The sequence below is a fragment of the Falco cherrug genome, chromosome 10, assembly GCF_023634085.1.
Source record: "Falco cherrug isolate bFalChe1 chromosome 10, bFalChe1.pri, whole genome shotgun sequence".
Classification (NCBI taxonomy): domain Eukaryota; kingdom Metazoa; phylum Chordata; class Aves; order Falconiformes; family Falconidae; genus Falco; species Falco cherrug.
In genome coordinates this window covers 33,393,485-33,407,988 of record NC_073706.1, presented here as the reverse complement: position 1 = coordinate 33,407,988, position 14,504 = coordinate 33,393,485, and the positions used below count along the sequence as shown (strand labels likewise).

At 39.9% G+C, this 14,504-nt stretch overlaps 1 protein-coding gene across 1 annotated transcript in view; it reads right to left on the bottom strand.

Annotated features, from left to right (window-relative positions):
- The window catches only part of TESMIN (testis expressed metallothionein like protein), a 46,546-nt gene that overhangs the window by 15,874 nt on the left and 16,168 nt on the right, over nt 1–14,504 (bottom strand). The window contains exons 13-16 of the mRNA XM_055722572.1: nt 13,382–13,534; nt 12,363–12,480; nt 3,991–4,073; nt 43–2,717 (exon numbers count right to left, since the gene is read on the bottom strand). The gene's annotated coding sequence lies outside the window, so the exon portion shown is untranslated. The remainder of the gene's footprint in view (nt 1–42; nt 2,718–3,990; nt 4,074–12,362; nt 12,481–13,381; nt 13,535–14,504) is intronic.

Here is a 14,504-nt window from a genome sequence, read left to right as displayed (position 1 = left end):
GTTGGGGTAAGTAAAATCTTGTCATGTTGCAAAATTACTCACTTTCCAACAGCTCTGTGATGGAGAAGCAAGGGCAGGCCAAGCCTCAGGGGAATCCAGCTGGGAGCTGAGGGTGATGAGGCAGCAGGCAGCAGCAGTGTCCACACTGAAAACAGCACAGTCCCGCAGTACCTGAGCAAGAAAGGCAGGGAAGGTACAGTGAAGGCAACCAGGTTCAGCCAACAGTCCACACTGCCAGGCAAGCTCAGAGCAATGAAGCAGGTCTGAGATCAAGCCAGGAAGTCAGGATCATGTGTCAAAATCAGGGCCTGTATCAGCCAGGCATAGGAATGGCTCGAACAGAGATTACGCAAAGATGATGCATGAGAGCCTCAGCTGAAAAGCTACTACAGAGCAAAGAGTACCTGCCCCACATTTAGGCTGCTTTCAGCCCAAACAGCCAAATCCACAGGGTAAGGGGTGTGCGCTTTGAACCCTGACACTCTGAAAGCATCTTGACCTCCTGTTGTACTCCAGTTTGTCTGCACTATACAGTGAAGTGCTGTGCAGAGACACCTGCTCCTCACAGGTGAATTGGCCCTGCTGCTCAGCCCGAGGGGTTCAGTGTGCTAAGCAGCACGAAGTAGAATGAGCATGCCCCAGGAAGCAGTGCTGTACACAGATGAACGCAGAATCTAGATGGATAGAGCTGCCTACATATTATTCCTCACTATGGCTATACATACTCAGGATAGGTTACCTGGGAAAGGTTAAATCAAACAACAGCTCTGCAGAGTTCAGTCCAGACGTGACATTTCTGACAGACACCAAAGGGGATGTGGGTGCCCTCAGCTCTTTCTTTATAAAAGCATATGCTGCATAGGCAAAAGCTGTGCCTTTCTTCTGCACAGTGAATACATTTGTTATTGTGTTACATTATGCTATTAGAGTTTTTATATAGTCCCTCAATTGTCATCACAGTACAGATGTTCTGAAGTAGCTAGTTCACAGAAACCAACCTAAAAAGTTACATCTTCCTTTGTCATAACTCATCTGATGTTCCTTTTTGGATTCATCATAGAAAGATAATCAAAATCCTTTCAATCCAGCATTAAGAGTATCAAAAGAGGACTAACCTGAACAAGGCAGAAAAGAATTTATGAGTGGATACCGGGGAAAATCCTGCCAATTTCCTTTAACAATTAGGCTACTATTAGTGTGTGGGGTGCATGGATGTGAATAGGATTCAATTTTTAATAAATTATCAAAGCTTTGACTAAAATGATATTAAGGGAGCTTGCTTGGGCAAATTGTTACAGATTGCTACAGTTTGTTTAGAAAAAGATGGGGGAAAAAAAGAGGTTTTGGACTGTTTGTAACAGCAGTGTATTTATTCTGTCCTGAACCGCGTGAGGAGGTGAGTGGAAAACTTGTTTAAAACATGCATAGGAAGATAAAAGGAGCAGTGATATGACAGGATACTTATTCAAAAACTCTTGCTCAGGGAGAGGGGGCTTTCTGCAGTACCACACTGTGGTGGGTTGACCTTGGCTGGCTGCCAGGTGCCCACCAAGTTGCTCTATCCTTTCCCCTTCTCATAAGGCTGGAAGAGAAAAACAGGATGAAAAGCTTGTGGGTCGATAAGGATAGGGACACCACTCCCCCGTTATCATCACAGGTAAAACAGACTTGGCTTAGAGAAAGTAACTTATTGCCAACCAATCAGAGTAGGATAATGAGAAATACGAATAAATCTAAAATCCCCTTCACCCACCCCTCCCTTCTTCCCAGGTCCTACTTCACTCTCAGCTCTTCTGCCTCCTCCCCCCAACAGCAGTGCAGGGGTGGGGAGTGGGGGTTGTGGACAGCTCGTAATGCTTTGCCTCTGCACCTCCTTCCTCCTCATACTCTTCAGCATGGGGGTTCCTCCGTGTCAAGTGGGGGAGCCCAAGCTCCCCATGCCAAGGAGGCATTCCTTCAGGAATGGACTGCTCAGCAAGGGTCCCCCATGGGGTCATATCTTTCCTGTTGGCCCCTTTAGGTACCGGGAGGCTGCAGTAAGGTCTCCCCAGAGCCTTCTCTGCTCCAGGCTGAACAGCCCCAGCTCTCCCAGCTGCCCTCACAGAGCGGGGCTCCAGCCTCTGCCCATCTCTGTGGCCCCTCTGGACTTGCTCCAGCAGTTCCATGTCCTCCTTGTGCTGGGGGGAGCCCAGAGCTGGACGCAGCACTGCGGGAGGGGAGGGGGGGGGGATGTCTTATGGGAGTGGAGGGGCAGCATCCCCCCCTCGCCCTGCTGCCCACGCTGCTGGTGACGCAGCCCAGGGCACGGTTGGCTTCCTGGGCTGTGAGCGCACGTTGCTGAGCCCTGTTGAGCTTCTCATCCACCAGCACCCCCAAGTCCTTCTCCTCAGGCTGCTCTCCATCCATACTCTGCCTAGTTTGTATGGATACCAGGGGCTGCCCCATCCCAGGTGCAGGACCTTGCACTTGGCCTTGTTGAATTTCACGACTTTTGCTCAGGCCCACCTCTCAAGCCTGTCAAGGTCCCTCTGGATGGCATCCCTTCCCTCCAGTGGGGGTTCAATGGTACTTCAAGTGTTTACTCTTTGTTTGAAGGGATAAGTTGAAAGTTCCATACTTGTTGGGGTTTTTTCCTTGCACAGTTTTCCATAAATACCTGCAACTAGCCATTGTAAAAGACATCTTGCGTGCAAGATGGATGACTCAGAATTGCTGCCCTGAGAATACAAGAGTCAAAGTTTTGCATGAAATATAAAAGCAACTCTGATTTAAGTTCAGCAATTTGCGTATGTTTAAGGTAGTACTTGTAGTTGCAAAGAAAACACCTTAATCTACATAACTTTAAAATTTTAAGGTAAGAGGTGAAGCCATAAAGCAATCAGATATTTTCAAATTAAATCATTGGTTTGAAGCAGTAAATAGTTGTACATTTGTTGTACAACTCTACACATTCGTCTTGGAACAGTTTCAGTAAGTTATTTATCACACAGTGGATAATAACTCTGAGACTATAATTGAGCACATGTAATAAAGAAAATGATTTGGTTAAAGCTAAAAAGCACTATAATTACTGGAACACAAAATTAACATCAGCTGTAATTTGCTAAAATACTACCAGTTTGAGAATGAAAGAACACATGTATCGATACATTTAGTCTTTGAACAGATACAGATTTGAAAATAACACTCCCCTGCCTCACAAGAAATTATATTTAAACCGTCTTTCTGCTGCATAGGGATATATCCGCCCGTAATTTCTGGACCTGGAGAACAGATGAGAGAGCCAGCAAAAGAAAAGGAACAGACAGCTAGCTCAAGTCGACATTTCAAGAGTCTCTATGTGGAAGTTCAAGAAACCTGTTGGTTGCTAAACACAAACTCTGGGGCAGTTCACTGAGTTCTATCCAGGTCATGTGGACACAAAAGCCACTGACTCAGCCGCAGAGTAGGGGCACAGGTGCTACTGAAGTTTCTGGGTTGGCACCCCTCTGCTTGCAGCTGCAGTGAACTCTACTTGCTGAATCTGCTTACCTCATCTCTCTCTCTCCTTCATTGTCCTGAACAATGGGATCCAATACAGGCAAAAGACAGTGCTGAGCAGAGAAATGCCTAAATACCAAGCACATCGAGACTTCATGTAGTTTCTCTATCTGTATCTAGTCACAAACACACTGAATCTCTAAGTTCATTGTTGATGAGCTACTGCTTGGTAACACAGCTTCTGAGATCCTAGGGCTCTATCTCAGCATTGGTTTCCCAAAGGCACAGAACGGGTTACTTCAATACTGTGTGCAACTCAAAATTTAGACCAAAAATTGGCCTGTCTTCCCTTTAATCTTTCTGACCTTTCCTAAATTCCATTTAACTACAACAGGAACTTGCAACTCTGAAAAAGGAACACAAAACCAGATTATATCTTCTTATAATAAAAACAGGTCTTCAAACAATTTTGGTACCACAAAAAGTTAAAAAGAGGGAATTGAAACTTACATCCATCGGGAAGCCCTTTGTAAGGTCAGAAAGTGCCCTTCCTGTAAATGAGGCATAGGCAATGGTGTTTAACATCTGGAGAACTGGAGAAAAAAGATGTTCATGCAGTCATAAACAAATCTTATTCTTTCAGGCTGTGCTTCTAAATACACTGAACAGCAAAGCAGAAATCTTGGAGATACTATAGCTTCCTTGTCCCTTAGTTGTATTTTACTCTGGACGAAATATTTTGCTATAAATTTTAGCTTCATTTTCATATATGTGTGTACAAAAAAAGGACCTTTTCTTCTGTGGTTGAAACACATTTTAATTTTGGAGTGTTCTGTAAGAGTAAGATGTTAAATAACGTTTTGCTTTTTTTTCATCTCATTGTTATTAAATCTAGAAATCATAACAATAACAGTGCAGTTACCATTATTGATCCTATGTGATCAGTGGGGCCACTTTTAACAGGAACAAGCTACTTTCCTAATGAATTCTACCATCATAATAGTCACTGAAATATATACAGTCATTGCTTTTGCAATGAAATTATTAAAGGCCTGAAACAGGAATATTAAAAAAGTGACCTAAGAATGTATTTTTATATAACAAGCCAGGGAGTAATATAAACATAAATAATGGCTGCAATGAATGCATGGAAAAATACTTGAAAGTAAAATAAATTCTTTACAGATACATGAACGCTATGACACTGCGTAACTTACAGAAACTGAAAATAAGAACATGACAGAAAAACACACACATAATAAATGGAGTCAGTTAAGAAAGGAGACTTTTTTCAAAAAATCTTCTTATAGTCTGTTGTTTGTTTTTGTAGAAGACAGGACTGATGATGAAGATTACATGTGTGCACCTCCTACTAAGAATGCCTGACATTTAGTCAACTTCTGTGTTGTGGGTTTTTTCTTTCAGGTACAGGTTGTTTCCAGATCTCCTGGGGCCAACTACCATTAACTACTCTGATATAAAAGAGCCTGACACATAATTTTCTAGCTTTAATCACAAAAGAAAGTGAATACTTTATACGTAATTCTCACAAACTAATCTGCATGCAAACATTGTTGGCTATAAGACAGATGCCTGGAAAGGACCACGATCAACTGAACCAAGATTTGTATTATTTCATGATCTTCAGCTACCTGAAACTTTTACTTGCAAAGAGCTGAAAGCAAATCTTTGACGGTATTTTGATGATAGATGGGAGTAACAGCAGATGTGACAGAATGGTAAAGACTACAGTGTATGCATGCAGCTGTTTATCATATCACTGCTCCTTTGTGCTAAGTGTATCAGGAAAAAAATATAATTACTGTTTTTTTCTTTCAGAAAACTAACATTGCTGTGCTTTATGGCTGTGCCATCTTCATGGGTTTTGTTATAGTTGAAACCAGGCGCGCTCCAAAGGTAAACATTGTGTTAAAAATGTCATTATCATATGAAAGCGTTCATTTCTGGTGAAATAATACCTACTTTCTCTCTGTAACTCACAGAGTAAAGCCATACTGAGAAGCTGGGGCCCACAATCAATGCTATACCTCAAAAGATGTTGTAAGTTATATTAAAAAACTTCTCCTATAAACAAGGAAGATCTATACTTATTTGGACTAAGATGTTAAAAACATTAATAGATATTTAAACTACACAGAAAAACAAAGCATGTTAATAAAATTGGTTATGATATGACAGCTGTGCTAAATGAAGTAATGCAAATCAATAAATTATATCAGGAAATAGCCATAAGAAAGTCCTGTTAAGCATATTTGTATTATGTATAATATCTTTTAGCAAATTTTTTTTTATGTTTATGGCATAATACTTTATTCAGGTACACATTTATTTCACATGTGTTTCTCACAGAGAAACTGTCCAGCAGTATTTGCACGATTACAGGTTTCTTAATTCATGCGGTAGTTTGATGGCACATGGTTAAAACATACCTTTTATCTTATATTTCTGCTTGTATTCAAGCTTTCAAAAATCAACAAACATAATGACCTGTCCTTCTACCTGCAAACTGAACTATGCATCTTATTGCAGGGTTTTAAACTCCAGTTCTGATGATTTTTAGGGCTGGCTAGTAAATAGGTGGTTTACTTTTTGCTGATACTAGAGGAATCTACATGGTATGCAATCACCTTATTAGATTAAATAACTGGAAAAAGACAAGCGCTTGTGAGTAATGATTGTGGAACGTGAAGTTTGCTTCTGTTTAACAACAGAATGTCACTGAGTAGGCAGCCCCTCTACAAGTATCTTTGAAAACAAGACATTTGAATTAATAAGGTACTTAACAGAGAAGGGTACACCTACTCAGTGTCTTCAGATATTTTTTAGGTGGCATTTGCTCTAGAGGTTGTGGAGTACATCTGGCCTACTCCTGCCTTAAAGATTTAGGTGCAGTATCTCAGGAACAATTTAAAAGAGTGATTGATGAGCCATGAGTCATTGCTATAATCCTATATGCCCTCTGGTATCTAATTTCTGAAGTCAGTCTTGCCCAAGAAGTTTTATTGTAGGTTGAGACATTACTAGAATGATCTTGGAGGGGTTCAACTTGAAATCAAAATATTCTGGAGGTGCATACACAACAGGCCTGAGGTGAATTTAACCAGTCACAGGTTTATTCTTCAAAATAGGATAAACTTTGGCTAGCACTGAGATGTCATTATTGCTGTATTTCAGTTGCCCCTCTCTCATTGAAACAGTGAAAGGCAAGATGAGTAGCAAATGATTCTTCCACAGTTATTCCAGGTGCCAGAGTGGCTTTACGGAATTGCAGCAAGTTATATCTTCTCCACACTTTCGAATCTATGCTGGTAGAAAACTAGTGCAGGCCAACAGCAGCGAGTCCATACTCAAAGGAAGAAGAAGACAGACTAAAAACTACTTTTGCTTTTCTAGTCTATCTAGTTTGCATTAGATTTGCTGCTGAACCCCAGCATTGGGCCCACTGAAACAAAACAGTGAAGGCCCTGATGTAAAATCTTGTCACACTCATGTCTTGGAATAAAAGGACCATGCTTGAAGAAGTACAACCATATAGACTTCTCCAGCAATATTAGTACTTCTTTCCTAGTGTAAGTAGTTCTAACTCCATGGGATTATTTAAACTACAGAGGATCCATTCCTTAGTTTGGCACACCAACTGACATCTAACAGAAAACAGGTGGAGGACAGGACTTTCCTCTCTCTTTTGAGGACTGCCTGTTACTGCTTTTGACAGTATGTACATCTTAATAGGCTTCTTAACAAGACACAAGAAAAAAGATAGGCAATGAAATGAGGCTGGATTAATCATATGAAAATGTGAAAAAAATACAAATTTGGACAGCTTCCTACTGAAGTTGCTTTCCATTGTCTTCAGTCCTGTTGGTATGTAGCAGAAAAATAAGTATTTTCTTCCTTAATTTCTCTTCTTGCAAAATAGATATTTTTAAAGTTGTTACTCTGATCCCATAAGATTTCTCATTTCTAGACATTTTAAAGGAACTGCTTTGCTCACCATAAATATTGTTAACAAATGGAAGCTATACACAACATTTACTTAGGCCCTTGCATCAAAGGGACTTAGCTTAACCTGACACTTGACTTTCTCATACTCTGCTATGTTAATTGAACAATCCATACTCAGTTCCTGGGTTTTGCCTTTGTAATTAAAGCAATTTGGAGCACCATATTATCCTTATCAGTTTTATATATCATCTATTGCAAGAAATATACCACAAGTGAACATTTCTTTCCTCCTCCAGGGCCATCAGCTTGCACTCAGCAATTCAAACATGGCACATTAATGCAACACATTTTCATCAGCCCACACTCAAACACTAACTGCCACTCTGACATGACCTATTAGCACCCTCTGGCTATGAATTTTGACAATCCATAATACCTGTGAAGACACTGGCTTTTCAGTATCCCTTCTAGACTATCTAGTATTGAACTACTTGCTGAGATTACAGCCTGTCTGTTCTTCCTCAGCTGTTCTATTAAACATCTAACATTGTATTAAAGAAAATGAAATGTCAGTTTTCCCTCAAAGACACAACGAAAGGTGAAAATTTGAACACAAATCAAATTATATAGCATGCAGACTAATTAGAAGCCGACCCTGGTATTCAGGAGGTTTGCCATATGAACAAAGGCATACTTATTTACTTCAGTATAAAAATAAATCCATACCAGCATCTCCAGACAATTCAATTCAAAGAAAAGTGCACCTTCTGCATAATAATTCTACTTCAAAGACAAACATCTACTACTTTCAAAACACAGAACACAATCTCATTCACCTATTTCAAATACATTTCCTCTATACTTGTTAAGGGATCTAAATGCAAAAGACCTTTTTTTCCCCTTTATGGACTAGGAATTTGTAGCTTCAAACTATGATTTTGTTTCCATGCTCCTTTTTTCAGATATGAAAACTTCTCCTATGCCATACAGAATCATAGCATGGTTTGGGTTGGAAGGGACCTTAAAGATCACCCAGTTACACCCCCCTGCCACGGGCAGGGCCCCCTCCCACCAGCCCAGGTTGCCCCCAGCCCCGTCCAGCCTGGCTTTGGGCACTGCCAGGGATGGGGCACCCACAGCTGCTCTGGGCAGCCTGGGCCAGCACCTTGCCGCCCTCATGGGGAAGAATTTCTTCCTAATACCTGATGTAAATCCGCCCTCTTTCAGTTTAAAGCCATCCCCCTTGTCCCGTCGCTACCTGCCCTTGTAAAAAGCCCCTCTCCAGCTTTCCTGTCGGCCCCTTTAGGTGCTGGAAGGCGGCTGTCAGGTCTCCCCGGAGCCTTCTCCGCTCCAGGCTGAACAGCCCCAGCTCTCCCAGCTGCCCTCACAGAGCGGGGCTCCAGCCCTCTGACCATCTTCATGGCCTCCTCTGGACTTGCTCCAACAAGTCCATGTTCTTCTTATGTTCAATAATATAATTATACCTTAATGTTTCTCTTGTTACAAAGAATTGAGGCATTACATTGCCTTTTACCAGCTTTCTAGCTAGGATAGAATACAGAGGGATGTGTTTCTAGCTACAGTAATTACCTTAATTTCGTAGGAACATAAGATTGCTGTGTAATCGGCTATTACTAATGCAATTACTCTGAAGAAATGGCTCACAAAGAGACGTGTCAGGGGTGCTTCTACATCAGCACAGATTGAAGTAATTTAATAATGAGTCATATTTGGTCTCTGAAGTGGGTAATACTGAATGCCAAATATCCACACTATAATGAAGATTTATGAAAGCATTATTTGTGATATTCTTATAGGATGGCTACTGGATTTTGCAAATTTACCATATACCTCTTCTTTTCCCAAGCATGTTAGCAGTATTTCTTAGTTTATGTTATAGTCGAGGACCCAGCTGGGATCAGAGGCCCGTTCTATTAGGTACCTGCTCAGGGTCTGATACTCCTTATGCTTTCTAAAGGCCTGACTCAGAGCTTGCTGAAGTAAATGGAGAGTCTTTGGATGGGTTATGGACTGAGCACTAAATAACTGGCAGACTAAAGGAAAACAGGGGAGAAGGAGGTGTCTGTCATCCCACTTCCAAGAGTCCTAATACAAAAAGGTCTTTGACAACATGCATGACTTTATTATGCAGTATTCACTCAAATATTTTCCTGAATCACGACCATGGAAATTCAGTGAATCTCTCAGCCAGGAAGCATGTAGCAGAGCTAAGATATGAATGAACTCAGGCCTCTGAAGTCCCCCTTTAGTTCCTTAGCTACAAACTACATAATTTCTGTAAACAGGGCATTGACTATGACTGTAAAAAAAAAAAAGAACTATAATGAGTAAACAACGTAAAGTATGCCACAGCAGGCTGCCATACTGCATCAGTTGGAATGAAGACCATTTGTCTACAGTTCCCTATGTGCTCTGTTAATTGATCACAGGTAGCTCTACCAAATGAGCTGGCTTACCATTGCTTTACACCAGAAGCAGAAATACCAACATGCCCAAAGCACCGAACATACGGAGATCTGTCACTACCTCAGGTATAGTAATTTTTTTTCTATTCTATTTTTTATCCCTGCAACTGAAAAATGTAAACCAAAATCACCTAAACACAGGGTTTAAATGATGACAGTAGAGTTTTCTCATCCAATAAGAAATGACTGCTACCACTATCAATCAGTGCAGTAAAACAGAACGCAATGGATATATAATAATTTTATGTCAGTACAAAGTTCATCACTTTCAGTAATACTCATTAATTGTTAAGGTATGCATACAGAAAGCCAGACCTGGCCAGGGTTAATCCAACCCAATGGAAAGGAATAAATCAGCTGGCCAAACTTAATCTGGGGCTAAATTAATATGACAGTTAACAGGAGAAATTTCTAGATATAAAATACTGAAAAGGCAGTACCCAGAACTCCCTTTGGGTGAAGACTGTAAAGACAGTGAAAAAGGCATGTGTTGACTTACTGGGGTCACTGACAAAGGCTGAAACTACCAAACAAGGATGCACCTCTCTGCTCCTCAAACAAAAAAACAAAACTCAAACCCCAAAGCCTAATAGAACTGGGAACAATGGTAAAAGTGTAAAATGGGGACGAGCTGTTTATCTAAGAGGGAGAAAAAGGGGTACCTGCTTTACAGGTCTCTGCCTAATGAACAGAACCTGGAGCAGCCCAGTAAACCTGTTGTTCTGACCCTACGCTCAGGACCCCAAGGCACCAACAGATTCTGCAACCTCTTCCTCTGCCTGTAGGGGTCTGGCTGCCTGGGCTGGAGGCCAGCTCTGATACAGCGCAGCTGTAGCCTTGGATCAGACTTGTGTGAGAAGGAGCTGCAAGAAGCCTTGTTGAGGACCTCCCCCCTTCACTCATGAGCTGCATTTAAGCTTAGGCCTTGCTCCCTGCTGAGCTACTTCCTAGGTATATCTGCGCCTGGTTATACACCCTGCTGATCCTCACTGATTTCAGTTCTTGGTTTGACGTTGTATTTAACTTGTCATTATGGACTTGTCTGGCAACAAGCAGACTGTAGGGTGATTTCATTACAATCAGCCGAGCTCTTCTGTTCTTCTTGCTCAGGCACCATGCACTTCATTGACGTGGAATTTAGGCACACAGGGTCGGATCTTCAAACCCAGTCCTTTGTTGATGATAAGCAACATCTGTGTCCAGTTCAGAAGGGACTACAGAACATCTACTTCACATGCCCCAAACACTTCCCACCACTTTCTTGTATATTTCACACATGACTCAAGAGATTCAAAACAATACTGTGCTACAGAAAGAATCGGAAACTAAGAGCATCAACATCAAGGAGATCTTTCAGTTGGCAGAACATTAAAAACCATAGATGATGCTTATAGAGGATCCTAAAAAAATTCTCTACCTCATGTAGTTGAAAATTCTTTCATGATCCCAAAGTAAGTTTGATCATTTCACACCTGAGCATTGAAACAGGGCAACTGAATATCTCTGGGAAGACAGACACACACTGCCTGCATTTTGCCTCAGCATCTGTTGCTGTTCAGTACTTCGGGGTTCTCAGAATGACATATCAAGGAGAAGAAATATTTTTCTGGGTACCAATAGGTGACTAGCAAAAGCCCTGAAGTATGAGATTCATGAAAGGAAAATATGGTATAATCTACTGTCTTTCCTTTCAAAATCCCTTGAATATGACAATATATAGGCACCCAAAGCCTTGTACCACAGACCTTGTACCTTGATGTCTCCAGGAAATCTGTTTTCTTTACGTAATTTTTGAAGTTCCATTTTTAAATAGGTTCCTTGCTCACACTATCCTATCTGGAAGAACATTTCAGAACCTTACTCTTTGAATGGCTAGGAAAAGTTACTTTCCATTCCAGATTTAAGTGATAGGTATACTTTAACAGCTTCTATCCCTCTTCGATATATATTCCCTGAATTTATTTAATAAAGAGGAATTTTATTTCCTTTTAGCCTAGACTAAATCAAACTCCTTTGTTCTCTCCATCTGAAGACATTCCATTCTCTCATTCATCCCAGGAGCCTTTCTGAGAACTGCATCTGTTCCAAATTAAGGTTATATTTCTTGAACACAGATGACCAGAACTGTACACAATATTCTAAATGAAGATTTAGCAGCATTGTATGAAATAATATAAATATTTCCCTCTCTCTACTAAAAATATCTTTTCCAATATTCACTAGAACAGTATTAACATTAGCATTTCATAGCTATATGAAATGAATAAATACTGGTAGCTTAGAGTCATCTTTTGATTCACCATATAATTCTCATCTTTCTTTTTTCCTCCCCTAGCCTCAAACTGATGCAAAACAAACTGAGAATTAGAAGCTATTTCTTACACCTTGCTACTTTGCTCCAGCTGACATTCTTTCAAAGGTGTGTCATACCTCCATTTGCTTTCATGTTCCTCTGCATCCTGCTCTCTATTAAATTTGGGGCTCTTTTGACATTTACCCCTTTCTTGTTCTGTCCATATATGTCAGCTTCTCAAATGGACCAAGTAGTCTAAAAAAGAGAAGGGGTCTCCAGTCAGAATGTTTTACAAATTTTTATATCTGTACATTGAAAGGGAAACATTTAATTCCCAAGAACAGCTGACTAAATTTGATGACAACTGCTTTAATCAAACAGGGACAGACTCCAAACCTAACTAACAGGGAACGCATCGGATAGCAACTTTCAATTTTTATGTAAAGATTGTGTTTCGCTTCTCTCATCCAACATGTGAGAAACTGAATTTCTCATATACATATATATATATATATATTACAAAAGAAATATTCTGTACCAATCCATACCTCTAAATAAGATCTCACACACTACATTACAATATCCTTCAGCTGAACAACATGATTATGAGCCAAGAGAGTCCTCTTAGAAGTGTCTGGACTGCTAAATTTCAGAGACCTTTCTGAAATATTTTAATGTGTTGACCCCTGGTCTCTGTGCTGAAGATCTTGACAGTTTACCAAGCCTTCAGAGTACTGTCTGATATACCCGTAGGTAAAAAATGAAACAAATAAATAAAAAAGACATTTTATGAGAAAGTTTGCTTTAAGTCACTTTGCAATTGTACCCATCAAAATAATCTCTACCTTCACCTATTTTTAAAAGATGACTATTGTTATTTTCAGATGAGACTGACACACTGCCAGTTTCAAAAAGGTCTTCGTGTTTTATCGGCAAGATTAAATTTTAAATAGTTCACGCAGTTATGAATCCATGGGTTTGCTTGTTTTTTTATTCCTGCTTGTTTCGTCAGAAACATGTATATTGTGCATTTCTGATATATAATTTCATATTTAGAAATCGAACAAATTATAAAATACTATAAAAAAAAGAGATACATTACCAAGAACATCACAACAGGTGATACAAGGAGAGCTATCCATGCTTCATCTCTTACCTGTCTCTTCCTTTTTATTCATTTATTTGCTGGGGCCAAAGTTTCTTTTGTTAGATGAAGCAGCAGTGACTGAAGGCAAATCAACTTAGTTCTTCTCGTTCATGTAAAGCCATTTGAAGAAGTTCCATGCATTACTATCTAATTTCTAAGATCCTTATATGAAACAAAAAGGCAAATTATCAACTTATTTGAAAAGCTGTTTTCCCTCTAATACAGTACCCACGTGTTCTGATTCTGTTCAGTTGAATTTTTTCTTCCCAGTCTTTCCTGTACAGCTGTCAACCCCTTGACCTACTCAGGACTGGATTTCTGGTGCCCTTTCCCCCCAGTTTTCACCTTTGCTATAAAAGCAAACCTTTCTCTGGTACAAAAAGGACTACTTAGTTAAGAAAACCGATACGTATTTCCTACTTAAATGTTTCAGGAAGAAATCTGTGGCTGTGTCCATGCTGTTCTCAAATAATTCCATCACTGACTGCAAAAAGCATTACTTGTAAGACCACAAAGCTAGTTTTAGCTTTCTTTATTGAATACATAACCCTCTTTGACAGTTTTTCTGTTTGTTAACAATTATAGAAATTGCTTCTGCTAGGCTTGTCTATTACATTACATATAACCAGCTACTGCTTTGTATTTATTTTTTGTTTTCAGAATATAATTACAATCCTAGTCATCACAGAGGCTGGGAGTGTTTTTACAGACTGATTTTATAGCATCTGTAATATAAAAAAATATTAACTCAAACCAGGTTTACCTCTCTATAATTAAAAAGATAATTATATTTCAGCTCTTTGCATCTAGTAATTGCTTTTTTGTTGGTTCTGTGTAAACTCTTACTGATTCTAGTGCCTTGTATTTTTTTTCAATTGATATTAATCTCATTCATGCCCATCTCATTTATACGGTGACTTAAAAATTTTATGCAGAACAAGCAGAAACCTTCCCTCAAGGTTTCTTAGCTAGCAACCTGGGTGAAAGTCTTAGCATTTTATACATCATTTTTATCAGAGGCAAAAGCCTGGGCATGTTACTCAAAGCCGTAGTTCACATCTTCATTTATTTCCCTTCTTATGCTATTTGTATCTCTCCCCTGTACTCCTACCCTTTACTTTTGATGGTAGAA